This window comes from Balaenoptera musculus, chromosome 3, assembly GCF_009873245.2.
Source record: "Balaenoptera musculus isolate JJ_BM4_2016_0621 chromosome 3, mBalMus1.pri.v3, whole genome shotgun sequence".
NCBI lineage: Eukaryota > Metazoa > Chordata > Mammalia > Artiodactyla > Balaenopteridae > Balaenoptera > Balaenoptera musculus.
The window spans coordinates 139,889,660-139,909,446 of NC_045787.1; the positions used below are offsets into that span (position 1 = coordinate 139,889,660).

The window sequence follows — 19,787 nt, forward strand, 5'->3', positions numbered from 1 at the left end:
TAAAAACTCTCAATAAAGTGCATATAAAATACCTCAACATAATAAAGGCTGTATATGACAAACCCACACCTAACATCACACTCAAAAGTAAAAAACTGAAAGCTATCCCTAAAAAGATCAGAAACAAGACAAGGATGCCACTCTCACCACTCTTATTCAATACAGTATTGAAAGTTCCAGTCAGAGCAAAAGGAAGGAAGAAAGAAATAAAACTTTTACTATTGAAATTTGTAGGTGACATGATTTTTTATATATATATTAAAAACCGTAAAGACACTATCAAAATACTATTAGAAATAATAAAGGAATACAATATAGTTGCAAGGTATAAAATTGATACACAAAAATCTGTTGCATTTTTATATGCTAACAATGAGCTAGCAGAAAGAGAAATTAAGAAAACAATCCCATTTACAATTGCAACAAAAAGAATAAAATACCTAGGAATAAATTTAAGCAAGGAGGCGAAAGAACTATATACTGAAAACTATAAGACATTGTTGAAATAAACTGAAGAAGACACAAAGAAAAGGTAAGAGAGTCCACGCTCATGGATTGGAAGAATTAACATTGTTAAAATGTCCATATTACCTAAAGTAATCTACACATTCAATCCCTATCAAAATTCCAATGACATTTTTCATGGAAATAGAATTAAAAATCCTAAAATTTATATAGAAATAAAAAAGACCCGGTAGCCAAAGCAATCCTGAAAAAAATGTACAAAGCTGGAGTTACCACAATCCCTGATTTCAAACTGTACTACAAAGCTATCAAAACTACACTAAAAAAATAGACTACAAAATAATCAAACGGCATGGTATAGTCAGAAAAATAGACACAGATCAATGGAACAGAATTGAGAACCCAGAAATAAATACACACATATACAAACAATTAATTTATAGCAAAGGAGCAGAGAATATAAATGGGAAAATGACAGACTTCAATAAATGGTGCTGGGAAATCTGAACCGCCTCATGCAAAAGAATAAAACTAGACCACTACCTTATACCATACACAAAAATCAACTCAAGATGTATTAAAGACTTGAATGTAAGACCAGAAACCATATAACTTCTAGAGGAAAACAGAGGCAGTGTGCTCTTTGACATTGGTCTTAGCAGTCTTTCTGAATATGTCTCCTCAGGCAAGGGAAACAAAATCAAAAATAAACAAATAGGACTACATTGAACTAAAAAGCTTCTGCACAGCAAACAATCAACACAATGAAAAGACAACCTACCAAATAAAAGATTATATTTGCAAATCATATATTCAGTAAGGAATTAAAATCCAAAATATATAAAGAACTCATACAACTCAACAACAACAAAATAACGTGATTAAAAATTAGCAGAAAATCTTAACAGACATTTATCCAAAGAAGACATACAAATGCCCAACAGGCATATGAAAAGACATTCGACATCACTAATTATTAGGGAAATGCAAATCACAACCACGATGAACTATCACCTCATGTCTGTTAGAATGGCTATTATCAAAAAAGCAAGAAATGACACATGTTAAGAGAGGGTGTGGAGGAAAGGGAACCCTCCTACATTGTTAGTGGGAATGTAAATTAGTGCAGCCACTATGGAAAAAAAAAGTATGGAGATTCCTCAAGAAATTAAGAATACAGCTACCATATGATCCAGTTATTCCATTTCAGGCTACCTATTCAAATAATAGGAAAACACTAAGGTGAAAAGATATCCACACCCCTATATTCATCACAGCACTATTTACAGTAACCAACACATGGAAACCACTTAGGTGTTCATCAGTGGATGAATGGAGAAAGAAGATGTGGCATATACATACAATGGAATACTACTCAGCCATAAAAATAGATGAAATCTTGTCATTTGTGACAACATGGATGGACCATGATGGTATAACGCTAAGTGAAATAAGTCAGAAATGACAAATACCATATGATTTCACTCATGAGTGGAATATTCAACAACACAAAATAAATGAACACACCAAACCAAAGAAAAACAAACACATAGATACAGACAACAGAGTAGTGGTTACCAAAGGCAAAAGGGGGTTTAGGTGAAATGGGTAAAGGGGGGATCAACTGTATAGAGATGAATGAAAACTAAACTTTTGGTGGTGAACGCACTGTAGTATATACAGAAGTCAAAATATAATGGTGGTCACATGAAACTTATATAGTGTTATAAACCAATGTTACCACAATTTAAAAAAAAAAAGAAAGCTGCAGTGACTCTGGAATATTGGACAAAACTGAGACCGGAACAAAGACTACTACCTAGGATAAAGAAGTTTACTTCAAAAAATAAGGAGATGGATTCATCAGGAAGACCTGATGTGCTAAATAATTTCAAGTGCACACAAAAGACTTACCACATTCTGCATCATAAAATGTTATAAATTTTTAATTATTCAAGTCATACAAAATATGTTCCATGACCATAATGATATTAATAGATATCAAGAAGAGAAAGATATCTAGAAAATCCCCAAATATTCAGAAACCAAATAACATACTTCTAAATATCCCATGAGTCAAAGAACAAATCTAAATTGAAATTTGCAAGTATTCTGCAGTGAATAACACAGCATATAAAAATTTCCAGGCTATCTCTAAAGCAGTACTTCTGGAAAATCTAAAGCACTAAAGAAGAAATATCTCAAATCAAAGACCTCAGATTTCACCTTAAAACATATGAAAAAGACAAGCATATAAAACCCAAAGTAAGAATCATAAAGGAAATAATAAAAATTAGTGCAGATACCAAAAAAGTAGAAAACAAAAACAATTTTTAAAATCCAATAAAATTAAAACTTGGCTTTTTGAGATCTTGATAAATACATCTATCAAGGTATTGATATAAGATATTGATAAATATTTTATCATGCAGATGATATAAAAAAGAAAGAAGACACAAATTAACAACATCAGGAATGATGGAATAAATAATAGGTTGGGTATTGGGGAAAAAACAGTATCATGAATGATGGGAGACACTACTATAGACACTATAGAATTAAAAGAATAATAAAGAAAGTCACCAAAGGAAAATATTTAATTGGATTACCTCAAATTTAAACATTTTTACAACAGATAATACCATGCAAAGAATGAAGACAACCCACAGAATGGGAGAAAACATTTGAAAAAATCATGTATCTGACAAGGAACTTACATCTAGCCTATGTTACTTAACGTTGAAAAACCAAACGGTGCTCCTCAGATAAGGACTAAGACAGGATGTCCACGCTCACTATTTCTATTCAACATTGTACTAGAGGTTCTAGGCAGTGCAATCAGGGAAGGAAAAGCAAAGCATAAAGATTAGAAAGGAACATGTAAAAATCTTTATTCACAGCAAAACATGATTGTCTATGTAGGAAATCCAATGAACGCTACAAAAAGCTACTAGAACTAATATATGAGTTTACTAAGGTGCAGGATGAAAGATCAGTACATAAAAACCAATTGTATTTCTCTATTCTATCAACAAATAATCAGAATTTCAAATTTTTTTTAAATACCATTTACAATGGCATAAAAAGTATGAAATATTATATTTAAGGATAAATCTGACCAAAGATGTAAAGGATGTATACATGAAACACTAAACAATTCAACATAGCACTGGAAGTCCCAGCCAGAGCAATTAGGTAGGAAAAGGAAAAAAAAGGAAACTAAATCGGAAAGAAAGGAATAAAATTTTCTCTACTTGCAGTGGACATGATATTATATATAGAAAATCCCTGGGGCTTCCCTGGTGGCGCAGTGGTTGAGAATCTGCCTGCTAATGCAGGGCACACGGGTTCGAGCCCTGGTCTGGGAGGATCCCACATGCTGCGGAGCAACTGGGCCCGTGAGCCAGAACTACTGAGCCTGCACGTCTGGAGCCTGTGCTCCGCAACAAGAGAGGCCGCGACAGTGAGAGGCCCGCGCACCGCGATGAAGAGTGGCTCCCGCTTGCCGCAACTAGAGAATGCCCTAGCACAGAAACGAAGACCCAACATAGCAATCAGTCAATCAATCAATCAATAAATCTTTAAAAAAAAAGAAAAGAAAATCCTAAAGATTCCACACAAAAATAACCTGATAGAACTAGTAAACAAACTCAGTAAAGCTGTAGGATACACAAACAATACACAAAAGTCAGTTGTGTTTCTACTCAGCAAATACAAAGTAGTGAATTCCTGTTAAACTATAACATGGATGAATCTTAAAACAATTATACTATGAGAAAAGAAACCAGACAGGAAAGAGCAAATTCTGTATGATTTCATTTACATCAAATTCTTTAAAAATGCAAAACTACATGGACAGAAAACAGATTAATGGGTGCCTTTGGTAGGGGAGATGGAGAAAAGTCCAGAGGAATTACAAAGGGGAATGAGGAAACTTTTGAGAGTGATGAATATTTTCATTAACGTGATTGTGCTGATGGCTTCACTGGTATATACATATGTCCAAATGTCTCAAATTTTACACTTTAAATATGTGTAGTCTATGTCAATTACAACTTAATAAAGAGGTTTTTAAAAATTAAACTAAAAGCAAAGAAAAAGAAGTTCCTATGAAAATTTAATTTAACAGGAAATATAATCAACATCTGGGAATAAGCCAGGATTAGATTAAAATGCAATAATAAATTATTTAATTGATGACAATACTGAAAAGTTTTGGTCATTTACATTTACCTTTAAAGATCACTCTATCAGAAAAATCTGCTTTATCCAATTAGGGCTTCATAAGTCCAACTATATTAACAAAAGACTTATTTTTAAAAAATCAACATCTGATTTTACAATCTAACAACTATAATATTTTACTCTTGGCTTCTGATTTTTAGCATAAATTCACAGTAGTTTGGAAATTCAATTCTAATTGACGTTCTTCATTTTAAGATTTATGAGTATTTTGTATCAGGGAATTCTGAAATACAAGCACTTAATATTTTGTAATACATAATATACTTTAAATAGCATAAGTAATTCAATTTGCATGTTTAAATCCATCATTCAATGTAGGATGAGTATAAACAAATCTCACCTTCTCTGTTATCAGATTTCTGTATTTTATGTTGACTGAGAAATAATTATGTAGTGCATAGGAAAGATTCCCAAAGGTAAAATATAGCCCTCTTACAAACTGCCAGGTATTTGTGTTTTTTATATGAAACATTGTGGGCTAGAGGCCATAGGGTATATTCAGTGGTATACAAAGTATCTTCTGCCCTCAAATAGTTTGCAATCCAATAGAGGAAATGAAATTAACACATAATAGAAAAATCGGTAGGTGAACAGATAAAAGTAAGTAATGTAATTAAGTGGCCAGTGAGTAATCTTCGTAAGTTCAGAGAAGCCAAAGTGGTTTGGGATGGTTTCCATGTGATGATGAGACGGAAGTTTATCACATGGTACCATAACTGAATATTTACTTGTCAGATTCCCTGTTATAATGTAAACTCCGTGAAAGCAGAGATTCTGTCTTCTTATGAGCTGAGCACTAAAGACATAGGTGCCTAGTTCAATGCCAGTACACAGCATATACTCAATAAACAGTTGGTGAATAATGTATAAATAAACCTTGAAAGTTTTAAGCATATACGATTTGAATACACTAATAAGACAATTTAATTTTTGGCAGAGCCAACAGCATTAAGCAAAAGCACATAGTTGGAAAAGCAAGAGTGATTCAATGAGACTGGGCATGCCAATGTACCCGGAGGGCAAGATGCATGCACAACAGTCAGAAGATATAGAACTGGAGTGGTTAGTACAACCCCAACTGAGATTGAAGGTAATAACACCAGTTAGGGGGCTGAAAATAATGCACATACGAGCCAAGGAAAACCTAAGCCAGGATATGGACAGTGGAAAAGGAAACTCGTTATAACCCAACATCCACTAGAAAGGAGGAACTCTGCTGGCTTCAGCAGAACATACTCAAATTAGAGTAATACAGAGAAAATTAGCATGGTCTCTCAGAAAGGATGACATGCAAATTCAGGAAGCATTCCATATTTCATAAAAGCAGCATGTGTTGACTGAATTGAGAGGGACCATAAAAATACATAAAAAGTCAAGAATGACCAACCCCTTCAACTCTGGGTAACCAGAAATAGAGTGGTGCCTTTTCAACATAGGACGGGGGATTCATTTTGATAGGAAAAATATGAGTTATGTTTTAATATTAAACTTAGATTTTTGCACATCAAACAAGAAATTTCAAGGAGAAAGTGTAAGATTTTAAAACAGACCACTGAAGAGATCAGAATTAGATAGATTTTCTCACCGAAGACATAAATCAGAGCTTTTGGCTGAATCTAGAATAGCAAATCTGAGTTGTAGTAAACATCCATAATATTGAAGGAAACTGGAAAGAAAAGAAAATGACTAACGGGAGAAGAAGGAGACACTCAGAATGTTGCAGCACTAAGGAGACTAAAGAGTAGTCCTAAGGCAGGGGCTGATAATAGTGGAAATACTATGAGACCATTAAGGAGAAGGCTGTGACCACCATGGAAGACATCAGCTACCTTTGAGAACGTAAATCAGGAGTGAACATCCAGTTCTTAATTTTAAAGGAGAACAAATGGTGAAGAATTTGATGAAGCATAATTATGTACATACAGTACTGCCTCAGGAAGTGTGGATATAAAAGAAAATTTTCGTGCTTAGCAATAACAGCAGAGTAAAATAGGGAATTGTGTGTATATGTGTAAGACCAGGAAGGGGAAGAAGGTGTCAGGAGAGTAGGAACTGGTGCACATTTTAAACACAAGAGAATATACTAATAATCAGAATCCAAAAATAAAATAATTTAATTGGCAGACTGCATAACCAGACGGTGACTTTTTTAAAAGTATTTCTTCCACATCTCTTTAGACCTGCTCTGTCCAAAGCGGTAGCCACCAACTACATGTGGCTATTTAAATTTAAATTAATTAAGTTCCTCATTCACACCAGCTACATTTCAAGTGCTCCACAGTGACACATAGCGAGTGGCTACCATATTGGACAACACATATTTAGAATGTTCTCCAAATCTCAGAAATTCCTATTAGAAAGACCATGGTCTTTTGAAAGCATGTAAATTAACTATGAATGTCCCTGAAATGTTTTAGTATTATAATGGAATAATGTATTCCTCCTCTTTGGTTCTTCTTCTCCAAAGTAACCACAAGCTCGTGCATGCACACACACATACAGCATTTTACTATGAAAGACATAAATTATAAACAGAATCCAACTCGCACAGAACCATAAGCTTGATTACAAATCCCTAGAAGTACTACATAGCTGCTGAATGTTTTCTTTTTTAGCTCTTTTTCCTGACACATCAATATATCAAGCATTTTCAATAAACACACTTCACAGATGGGTTTCACAGATGGGTTTCACAGATGGGCAGACTGAGGCCTAAAGTGAGGAACACGTATCAGGAACAGTTATGAGGACTGTCAGTTGCTCCAGTGTGTTTCTCTCTCTGAGGATTCTCTTCTCAGCAGCCAGAGCTCAGTCTGTTCCCACCCCAGGCACTTCTAGAGGTAGCATTTCCTTTGCTCTCCGACAGTTGTCAAAAACCTCACGCACAGGCTATGTCAGATGCTAGATGAGAAATCAACAATAGATACTTCCTAGTAGCTGTGTACTCTGTATGCAGGTGGATATTTCATCTGACACAATCATCCACCGCACTATTATGGCATACAAATGCACTTGAATGTCCAGGTTTATATTGCTTTTCTGCCAAGGAGCCAAACAAAAACTCTTCAAAAAAAGCATCTTCTTCAGTTTCTCCTTTCTAGTCACTACAAATGCCGTTACTCATATTTATTTACATGTGTTTATTTTCTTATTTTTTTAATAAATTTATTTATTTATTTTTGGCTGCGCTGGGTCTTCATTGCTGTGTGCGGGCTTTCTCTAGTTGTGGTGAGAGGGGGCTACTCTTCGTTGTGGTGGGGGGGGCTTCTCATTGCAGTGTCTTCTCTTGTTGCGGAGCATGGGCTCTAGGCGCGCAGGCTTCAGTAGTTGTGGTGCACAGGCTCAGTAGTTGTGGCTCACGGGCTCTAGAGCACAGGCTCAGTAGTTGTGGTGCACGGGCTTTTGCTCTGCAGCATGTGGGATCTTCCCGGACCAGGGCTCAAACCAATGTCCCCTGCATTGAGAGGCGGATTCTTAACCACTGCACCACCAGGGAAGTCCCTGCATGTGTTTAATAAAGTTACATTCATAAATGCATCCAGAGTGTGCTCCAGCAAATCATAAAAACAGACCGGAATAATAAAAGGACATATATTTTGAAGGGATGGGAAGGATGATAAACATGGGAAAAAAAAACAACTAAGAATAACTCCACTTTCCCAGCTTTCCACAGTGGAAGACTGGATTTTTCTGGCCTATGACTCCCAATCAAGTTCTCTTTGGCATTTTAGGAACCTGTGAGGATAAAGATAGACAATAATATTCGACAAATTTGAATTATAATTCTTGATGTTTTTTTAGACTTTCTTCTCTTTGTCCATTGCATTCACATCACTGTACCCACCCAGGTAAACAATATGGGCAGCTACTAACAAAAGGGAACAGTCTCCATGATTCACTGGAATTATTATCTGATTGATCAAGACTGTTCCCACCAACCTCTGTCCAATAACTCACATGATTATCCTCCTCACATTCTTAAGTACTTCCCAGGTACTTAAGTACCTCCTTGGTACTTAAGTACTTCCTTCATTCAAGAGACTCATGATCCCCTAAGAAGTCTTTGTTTCAGACAGCAGGTTTAGCAAATAATTTTTTTCACCCCTATCCCCCGCTTCCTGTCACTTCCACTCAGATCACAGCTCAAATATCATCTCCACAATGAGGTCTTGCTTGGCCATCCCCTCTGCAACAAACTATCACTAACTCACTGTCACATCATCATACTTAATTTTCATCACAGCACTTACCATTAGGGGAAGTTATCTTTATATAGGTCCATAATATGTTTGTTTAGTGTATGTCTTCCCTGGTTATAATTTGAGCTTCATAAAAGCAAGAATGCATCTGTTTTGCTTACCATACTGTGACTGCCATATTCTGGGCAGTCATATATCTACTTAAAATCCAATTGAGTCTCCAGACCCAAACTCTAGTGCACAGTGAATTCAAGGGCTAGAGATACACACATTAAATGACACCAAAAGGAAACAATCAAGCATATCAAAATGTGGGAGATTATACATAGTAACTGACTTGAACTCTTCAATACATCAGTGTCATGGTGAAAACAAAGTGGAGGGATTATCTGAGGAAGATTTAGATGTTCAATGATTTATGGAATTGTTATTTTCTTAGAAATGACAATGACACTGTGATAATTTAGCCAAATGTCCTTATTCTTAAGAGATCCATGCTGAATTATTAATGGCTGAAATTTTTAAATATCTGCAACTTAAATTTTCAAATGGAATGTTGAAACTCAGTGTGTGTGTGTGTGTGTGTGTGTGTGTGTGTGTGTGTGTGTGTGTGTAGACAGAGAGAGAGAGAGAGAATGAGGAAACGTAGATAGTAAATCTTAAAGGATATTATATAGGTCTTTATTGTACTTGTCTTTTGACTTATTTCTTATGAAAATTTTCAAAGTTGGGAAAAACAGCATTTGAATAAATGACTAGCTAGATAAAAGGCAGCAAGTTCCTATTGATTCTAGCCTACCTAACATCAAGTACTCAGGATGCACTATTGTTCCAATTTTTCATGATAAGAATGTTTATTTACACTTACTTAATAGTCTAAGCCATCGGTCTCTTGACTTTTAACAAGTTGTATGTCCTTTATACCACTTGGTTCAATGATAATCCTTATAGAATAAGAGCCCAGATGTCAGGAATCATGCCAATCAATTCACTTCCAATGCTCATACTAGAGTGTCAAACACAGAATGATGATTTATAAATTACTGGAGGAACAAAAATATATGCAGATCAACTGCCCATTTAGGTAAGTCATGCATCTTGAGCATCTAGATAGAGATCTTGGAACCAGTCCCAAGAGAGCTGTCCATGAAAGGGAAAGTAACACTGTAAAATGAAGTAAGTGCGGTTCAGTTCCCAAATGTTTACACTGCAACTTATGCCAAGCCTACTTCAAACACCATGGTCACGGAAAAGGGCATCTTGCAGTGCCCAACATGGCATAAAGAAAACTAATGAATTCCCATTTCCTTTGACTTTCCCAGATTGCTCACTAGAATACAAAATACAAGACAGCGAGAGTTTGACTATTTGTTCACAATGCTGTATTGTCAGTGCCTAAAAAGAGTGCCTAGAATTTGTTAGATACCCAATAAATATTTGTCGAATGAATTACTGAATCAAATTCCAGTAAAACAATGGTTCTCCAATGTATGCATACATCAGAATCACCTGAAACATTTGCTAAAACACAGATTGCTGGACCTTACTCCTAGAGTTTTTGATTCAGTACTTCTGGAGTGTGGCCCAAGAGTGTGCATTTCTAACAAACTACTACGTAATGCTAATGCTACTGCCCTGGGGACCACATTTTGAGAAGCACTGCCATAGGAAATATCTCTTTTAAATTTCCCCTTGCTTCAGAAAGCTGCTGCTGCTTCAGAAACACAGTACTATGCAGTCCTTTTATATAAGATACTTAAGGTATCTCACTGTTTATTTGACCAATAATCTTCTTATAGTATTATAGAAACATTTAAGTTTAGATTAGTCAAAATTCAGACACTTTCCCATCAATCAAGCCAAATATTTACCATAGGTATTTTTCTCCCTGCCAGGAAAGCTAGAATTCTATATTAGCAGCTCAGCATACTACTCCTCCAGCTCATATTTGTGTATTTGGAAGAAGTCTGGGAAAATATACACTATCTCTTTGCAGCACGATTGCTCTGTGAAGCATGTCTGCCCCCAGAGAAATCAGGTGCCTCGTGCACAGCAGAAATTTATGTTAAAAAAGTCTGTTTACGAGAAGCGAATGTGTAACCCAAATTTATCTCCCAGTGACAACTTCAGAATCTGAAAATTTCCAACTTCTCCCCTTGTGAGTTGCTTGAAATTGCTGTTTTCCAAGTCAAGAACACCTGTTTAGTGTTTTTCTGCTCGCCCTCCCTGGTAAATGAAGCCGCTAGGAAAACAGCATCTGAAGGTTTTAATGAATAAGACACACAAAGTATTGACAGATTTCAACACATTATACAACCCTTACCCTGTCCTCCTAATGAGGTAAGATCAAAAAGGAAGAAAACAGTTGTGATATTGGGCTCTGGAGTTTGCTTTTAAACTGCTGCAAATGAGCTCAGATCGAGTACCACTCTACTGGGTACAGCCATAAGCAATTTGCACATTGCTGTGAAGTAACATACACAAACATGACTTTGGTAAGTGAACAACTACAGGTTTGATGTTCAGCATCAGGCACCCTTCCAAACAACTTTCCATCTCAACTATATGACACTCTAGCAATCAAAATTCCACTTGTGCTTTTACCACTGGGTCAGATGCAACTACAAAGCAAAGAAAATCACAAAAACAACCAACCAAAAAGCCTGGGCCTCTTATTGAATCGTATTCTACTTGAATAGTTATTGAGTACCTACTCTGTACAAAGTACAGATTTTGAGAACATAAAAGGAAAATATTAGTTATGGCTTGGTGGGATGAGGAATCAGTGAAGGCTTCAGGTGATATAACCTTTATTCATTCCCCAGTATACTGTTACAAAGCACCTACTTTGTGCTAGTTACAGACCTAGGTGCAAATATTTATTTGATGGCCACAGTCCCCATATGTCTTTGTGCAGCTTGGTCTCGTCATAGCAACAAACAAACAGGTCAACAAATAAATGGATATGTAACTACAAGTTAAGAAAAGTACACCAAAAGAAGTGAACAGAAGGCCTTTCATTCAACCACCATTTGCTGTACAAGTGCAGTAAGTCACGTCCTGTGGCTTGAAGGGTGGATGGAATTTTGAGAACGAGATAAGGAAAAATTGAGGAAAGAAGGTTAGTATGGTAGTCTATGTAGATTGAAAAACATGAGGAAATATATAAGATAGAAAATTACAAGTGAGTCTTCAAATAGAAGTGAGATCTTAGAAGGCTTTGAACTCCATACAAGGGAGTATAAATTTTATTCTCTAGTACAGAGGCCTATAAATTGGGGTTTACAAAATAATTAAACCATTGAGGGGAGGAAGAACAAATTAGAATATCTATTTACATTTCTTATCTAAAAATTGTAAGACAAAGATCACTATAGCTTCCTTACTTGACCCATATGTTGGATAGACATGAAATTTTGAAAGGAATCTTGACAGAGCAGGTCATTTCCTTCAATCTTGCCCTCATCTGCAGTGCTTGTATAACTGCCCTGAGATGTTAGATAATGTGAATATGTTTAACTAGTAGAGATCTTATAATACTTTATAATAAGATTTTATAATAAGATAAGCACTCATCAAGAACATCTTATATATCACTCAGATGTTTGTTGGTTACCTTAATGAAGAGTGTTTAAAAGAGTTGTAGAGTTGTCAAATTAAAGATGAATTATACATCTTTTAGAGAAATAAATTCCAATTTTTCAGGCCTCTTCTATGACAATAGATTTAAAATATCATACATGCCTTAACTGTCCCTTGAAGGTAAATGTTAATATTTTAATGACTAAGAAAGTAACTTATTTGGGGAGAGAAAAAAAGCTATGGAAAAAACATTTAAAATATTAATGTTTGCGAATTTTCCCATTTAAAAATTTTTGTTACCTAAGTAACTGAAGTATGTCACATAGTTAAATACATATCAATACATTTAAATTTGGGAATGGAATTTTCTAGCTTGAACACAAATCTTCTAAATGAGTTTCAGACTGTTTAGAGCCATTTGTTAATATAAAAATGTTTGACTGATTACTGTGCAAGATTAATTAATCTGCAAGCAAAACTGACTAATGTTAAAGAAGGCAGAAATTTACATGTCAAATTTCAGTGAAAAAAAAAACTTTCATGTAACTGGCAAAGCAGATTGAAAATGAGTATCATGACAGTGTAGTAAACAATGTATTCTCTCGTATGTATATTATGAGGCAACTTTTTTTAGTTAATAACATCTATAACAAGTATCAAAATAATCTGGATGTAGTCCAAGATATTCAATATATTAAAGTGTTAAGCCAAGAGTTCCATAAAATTATGGTGCATAACTTCATCACATTTCTCTTACTGATAATATTAATAATTTTACTAAGAAATGAGAATTTTGTACTATACACAAAATTTTTAACTATCTTAAAAGCTTGTTTATTTCATCTTTTGCACATATTTTTGAAAATTTTACATAGGTGTATAAGTTTATAAAACACTAGTACAATAGCATATGAACAAAAATTATAATTAAATAAAAACATTAATGTGTACATAAATTTGTATAGATAGGCTGCATAATCAAAAGAGCTTGGGGAATACTGCCTTACTGAAAATGCTGCCAATGAAGCTTTTTGAGGACAGATAAAATACTCTACACTAGACTTTATGGAGATGAGTCTGCCAATGGAGATTAGGATGTCTGGAGAGATGAGAAACTAATGGCAGAGAAGAAAGTCAAAGGCTATTGCAACGATCCTAATAAATGGGCCTGAAATAAAAGATTCACTTGGTAATCATGAAAGAAGGAATGGATATGATAGTTATTGTGACAGGCAGAATAATGGCTCCTCAAATATAGCAATATCCTGATTCCTAGAACCTGTGAATATATTATTTTAAGTGGAAAGAGAGAATAGCATTGCAGATGGAATTAAGGTTGCTAATCAGAAAACCTTAAAATAAAAAGCTTAACATGGACTATCTTGGTGGGCCCAGTGTAGTCACAAGGGTCCTTAAATGTGGAAGAGGGAGGCAGAAAAGTCTTTGGCAGAGTGATACAACATGAGAAAGACTCAATCATATGTCTCTGGCTTTGAAGATCGAAGGGGTCAACAGTCAAAGAATGCAGGCAGACTCCAGGAGATGGAAAAGGGCATGAAAATGAATCTCCCTTAGAGCCTCAAGAAAGAACACAGCATAGCCAACATCTTGATTTTACTCCAGTGAGACCAATTTTGGACTACTGACCTCCAAAACTATAAAATAATAAATTTGTGTTGTTTTAAACCAGCAAGTCCATGGCAATTTGTTACAGAAAATTGGAAAACTAATATAGGTATTATGAAAGAAACGTGATGCATAGTAGCTGGAGGAAAGACTAAGAAGTTAAAGATGACTTGGATGTTTAAAGCTCTGAAGACTCCAAGGGTAAGGTTAACAATTACAGAATCAAAGAAGAAAGGAGCCAAAACAGAGGTGGGGAGTATGTTAAAAATAATATTGTAAAACCATCTAGAGTTCTAGTTCTATATTATGCTCTTAAAAAATATTAATCAGTTATAATAAAGAAACTGTTCACCACTTCAGTATAATTTTTAATAATCAATGTCACATTAAACTTTTACAATAAAATATTTAATTGTTAAAATTTTGGAGACAATGCAAAAGAAAGCAGGTATCTGCTTGACCAGTGATCAAATGCTATCCTATATGGAAACCTATCCCAAACATAATCTCAGTATCAGGAAAAAGGGTGCAATACTCACACTAATACTAATCATTGTTTTTATCTTTGACTCCTTTTTTCTCCTGTCTTTAATGTGTTGTATTCTTATAAATAACAAGGTGCTTCAGTACCTAAATTTAATGCACTAATAACTTGATATCGCTTTGGAATAGAAACAAGAAATTATTAAAGGGGTTGAAATGGATTAGTCTAGTAAATGTACAACAGATGTCTCTTTTCTGTTTTTCGTGTCATGTCCTCTGAGCTACTCACTGAACTGCCTGGTTAGAGGACCAGTGAAAACTGGATGCTATTGGAACCCAGCAAGCAAGTGCAACTCTGGATTAGATAATGGGGCAACACACAGGGTTTTTAGATGCTGACAGAACACTTGCTGTTGAATGAACACAGACTTAAGGAGAGCACTAAAGTGAACAGTCACTGTGTTGTAGAGCTCTCCATTTTACTTCTTGGCTAGAAAATCTGGGTGGTGTTCAACTCAAAAATTCTCCATATGCTAGTAGTTGGCAAGATGCTACAAGAGCATGTAAACGTATATACTCTCTGACCCTGTAATCATACTTCTAGTACTCTATACTGAAGAACTAATCAGGTGTAGGAGTGTGTGTGTGTATGTGTGTATGTGTGTGTGTGTGTGTGTCTATGAGAATAATTTCTACAAATGTTCATTCAGTTTTGCCTTTCTATATTTCCTTCACCCTCCTCCAGTTTCAAGCAATGGCCAGGCTATTTTTGCTTCCTCAACTCAGGTATTTTTCAGGGCAAAAAGCAAGAGAAGCCCAAGTCTAGAGTTCTTACTATAGGTGGAGATTCATAGAAGAAATAATGCTAGGTATGGGAAGGGAGGGAGGGAACAAAATTAAAAGCCAAAGAAATAAGAGAAATTTCCTCAGACCAGAGTAAGGAGTGAGTACTGTGAGTATTTATTCATATATACACATCTCAGTTTTTACCCAACCAAGGAACTCAGATTTTCAACTCCAGCTCTGCCACTGACAGGGTGGGTAACCCTAGTTAAACCCTGTTCCACATTCTGAGGTTATATCAGTGAACAAGACAGACAAGCCCTATCTTTATGGAACTTACCTCCTCTTAAAAGACAAAATAAAATAAATAACTCATTCTGCCCTAGCAATGATGTTACCCAAAACCTGGAAAAAAATCAGTTTAAAAAAAACCCTCAGCAGTGACACTGATGATGGAACTAGTTGACACATACATTAAGTCAACTAATATAACAATGTTCAGTATTTAAAGGAAACTGGAATATAATGAGGAGAGAAACAGATGATATAAGATCTCAATGGAACTTTGAGGCATGAAAAATACATTATCTGAAATGAAAGCTTCACTGGAAAGTCTCAATAGCAAATTGTACTCTGCAAATGAAAAAATCAGGGAACCTGAAAACATAGCAATAAAATGTATCAAAATAAAGCACAGAGGTAAAAAAGAGCAAAAACAAAAAAAAAAACCACAAAGAAAAACAGAACCATAGTAAACTGTAGGAAAATATCAAGCAGAATGGCAGCAAGAACAGAAAAATCATTTGAAGAAATAATGGACATAATTTTTCCAAATTTGATGAAAATTTTCAACACACAGATTCAAAAAGATCAACAAAACTCAAGCAGGCTAAATACAAAGAACACCATATCGATACACATAATAATCAAATTGCTTAAAAAAAAGCGATAAAGAGAAAATCTTAAAAGCAATCAGTGAAAAATACAGACAGATTATGTACAGAGAAGAAAAAAAGAAAGAAACATAAATGACTTCTCATCAGAGAATATGTAAACATAAAGACAACAGAATGACATCTTTAAAGAAAGTAAAGAATATCAGCATTTGGCAAATCCCTAATAATAAATCTAGCCAATGATTATCTAGGCTACGAACATCCCATAAAGACAAACAACTTATCTCTTGTTGGAAGTACACAAACCACATATGTTTGTATTTTTGCCAAAAAAATAAGAACCTGAATCAGTTCAAACTTCTAAATGCAAAATACACAGTACATGGGAACATATTAAATAAAGTTTAATGGTTGCAATCAGCACGATCCAGAATGAGGGAAATACTACAGAATAAGCAACACATTTCCTTAGCCAAATAAATCTCAAGAAAATAAAGAGACTTAAGAGACATATCAACCAAATTCAATGTGTAGATTTTAGTTACATTCTGATTTTAACAGATTAACTAATAAAAAATTTTGCACTAACTGGGTATTTAAGGATATTAAGGAATCAGATATCCATACTAAAATATTTATGGTACTTGCAAATTTGTTTGGGAGGAGGTGAAGAATACATACTGGTATAAATCAAACCACAGTGGCCATTAGTTGATATTTACTGTAGCTGGGTGAAGGGAACATAAGGGTTCATTGCTCTCTGCTTTTATTTATAAATTTTACATAATAAAAAAATTTTAAGAACATGAAGCGAAAGAAATGCAATGTTTTTCATATATCTAAGTTTAAGGAATAAAAGTTATAGTCTCACAACATTGTAAAGCAACTATACTCCAATAAAAAATTAATTAAAAAAAAAAAGAATGTTTCAGGTAAGCCCCCAGCAAAAAAAAAGCCATATTCTCTATATGTATAGACATGTTATCTGTAGTGTTATAGAATGGAAATGGGGTAAGGATATAAAAATGTATATAATATGATCTCAATTTTTAAATATATAGGACTATTTACATATGCCTGGACAAGAGAGGAGAAAAAAAAGTAAAAAAGAATGCCAAAATATTAGCTGTAATTATTTCCAAGCAGAATTATGAAAGATTTATTTCATTAAAAACTTTTTTCCAAACTTTCTATGTGACTTATTACTATAATTTAAAAAGTATAAAGTATTTGAAATAGAGACCAAAACAAGCACATCCAAAATCAAATTCATAGTAAGAGTTTGAGAAAATTAAGTCTACCCTTTACTTTGGAGTTGATGAATAAAGGGATAATCCAGAAATATTGTCATGATACCAGTGCATCTACTATGATGTCTTCTCCAGGCACATGTAACGCTTTCTTTCACTGTTTTCTGAAAGCACGTTGTACGTGTCTCTTTTTTTATTGCTTCCTTATCGCATTACATTATCATTTTAAAGTGTCTCTCTTTCTTCTTTTGCTTAAATGCAAGACCTTCGTATCACAGCACTGACACATAGACGTTCCCTACATATATGTTAGAGAAATGAATGAGTTACTAATGTTCTTTTAAAAAAAAAAATAACAGCATGAAATTAACAGAAACTAGAGAAAACAGGAACAAAACAGGAACTCTCCTTATACCACAGGATCTTTTGATGAGATCTATGAATCAACTGTTCAGGCTTTTAAATAAATATTCATTAAGCTTCAATCTTGTGCTAGGTAGATGGAGAAATTTTTTAAAACTCAGATTATGTGAGCTCAGGAATGAAGAGGAGGAACCAAGATGGCGGAGTAGAAGGACGTGCTCTCACTCCCTCTTGCGAGAACACCAGAATCACAACTAACTGCTAACAATCATCGACAGGAAGACACTGGAACTCACCAAAAAGGATACGCCACATCCAAAGACAAAGGAGAAGCCACAATGAGACGGTAGGAGGGGTGCAATCACAATAAAATCAAATCCCATAACTGGTGGGTGGGTGACTCACAGACTGGTGAACACTTATACCACAGAAGTCCACCCACTGGAGTGAAAGTTCTGAGCCCCATGTCAGGCTTCCCAACCTGGGGGTCCGGCAACGGGAGGAGGAATTCCTAGAGAATCAGACTTTGAAGCCTAGTGGGAATTGATTGCAGGACTTCGACAGGACTGGGGGAAACAGAGACCCCACTCTTGGAGGGCACACACAAAGGAGTGTGTGCATCGGGACCCAGGGAAAGGAGCAGTGAACCCAGGGGAGACTGAACCAGACCTACCTGCTAGTGTTGGAGGGTCTCCTGCAGAGGCAGGGGGTTGCTCTGTTTCACCGTGGGGACAAGAACACTGGCAGCAGAAGTTCTGGGAAGTACTCCTTGGCGAGAGCCCTCCCAGAGTCTGTCATTAGCCCAACCAAAGAGCCAGGTAGGCTCCAGTGTTGGGTTGCCTCAGGCAAAACAACCAACAGAGAGGGAACCCAGCCCCACACATCAACAGTCAAGTGGATTAAAGATTTACTGAGCTCTGCCCACCAGAGCAACAGTCAGCTCTACCTACCACCAGTCCCTCCCATCAAGCCTCTTAGATAGCCTCATCCACCAGAGGGCAGACAGCAGAAGCAAGAAGAACTACAATCCTGCAGCCTGTGGAACAAAAACCACATTCACAGAAAGATAGACAAGATGAAAAGGCAGAGGGCTACATACCAGACGGAGGAACAAGATAAAACCCCAGAAAAACAACTCAATGAAGTGGAGATAGGCAGCCTTCCAAAAAAAGAATTCAGAATAATGATAGTGAAGATGATCCAGGACCTCGGAAAACGAATGGAGGCAAAGGTCGAGAAGATGCAAGAAATGTTTAACAAAGACCTAGAAGAATTAAAGAACAAACAAACAGAGATGAACAATACAATAACTGAAATGAAAACAACACTAGAAGGAGTCAATAGCAGAATAACTGAGGCAGAAGAACGGATAAGTGACCTGGAAGACAGAATGGTGGAATTCACTGCTGCGGAACAAACTAAAGAAAAAAGAATGAACAGAAATGAAGACAACCTAAGAGACCTCTGGGACAACATTAAACGCAACAACATTCACATTATAGGAGTCCTAGAAAGAGAAGAGCAAGAGAAAGGACCAGAGAAAATATTTGAAGAGATTATAGTTGAAAACTTCCCTAACATGGGAAAGGAAATAGCCACCTAAGTCCAGGAAGCGCAGCAAGTCCCATAGAAGATAAACCCAAGGAGAAACACGCCGAGACACATAGTAATCAAATTGGCAAAAATTAAAGACAAAGAAAAATTATTGAAAGCAGCAAGGGAAAAACAACAAATAACATACAAGGGAACTCCCAGAAGGTTAAGAGCTGATTTCTCAGCAGAAACACTACAAGCCAGAAGGGAGTGGAATGACATACTTAAAGTGATGAAAGGGAAGAACCTACAACCAAGATTACTCTACCCGGCAAGGATCTCATTCAGATTTGATGGAGAAA

General features: G+C 35.6%; 1 non-coding gene across 1 annotated transcript; it reads left to right on the forward strand.

Moving 5' to 3' along the window:
• Window positions 1-5,922: 5,922 nt before the first annotated feature.
• Window positions 5,923-6,028, forward strand: LOC118893692. Its single transcript, XR_005019546.1, has one exon. It is a non-coding gene; the product is annotated as a U6 spliceosomal RNA (small nuclear RNA).
• Window positions 6,029-19,787: the final 13,759 nt, after the last annotated feature.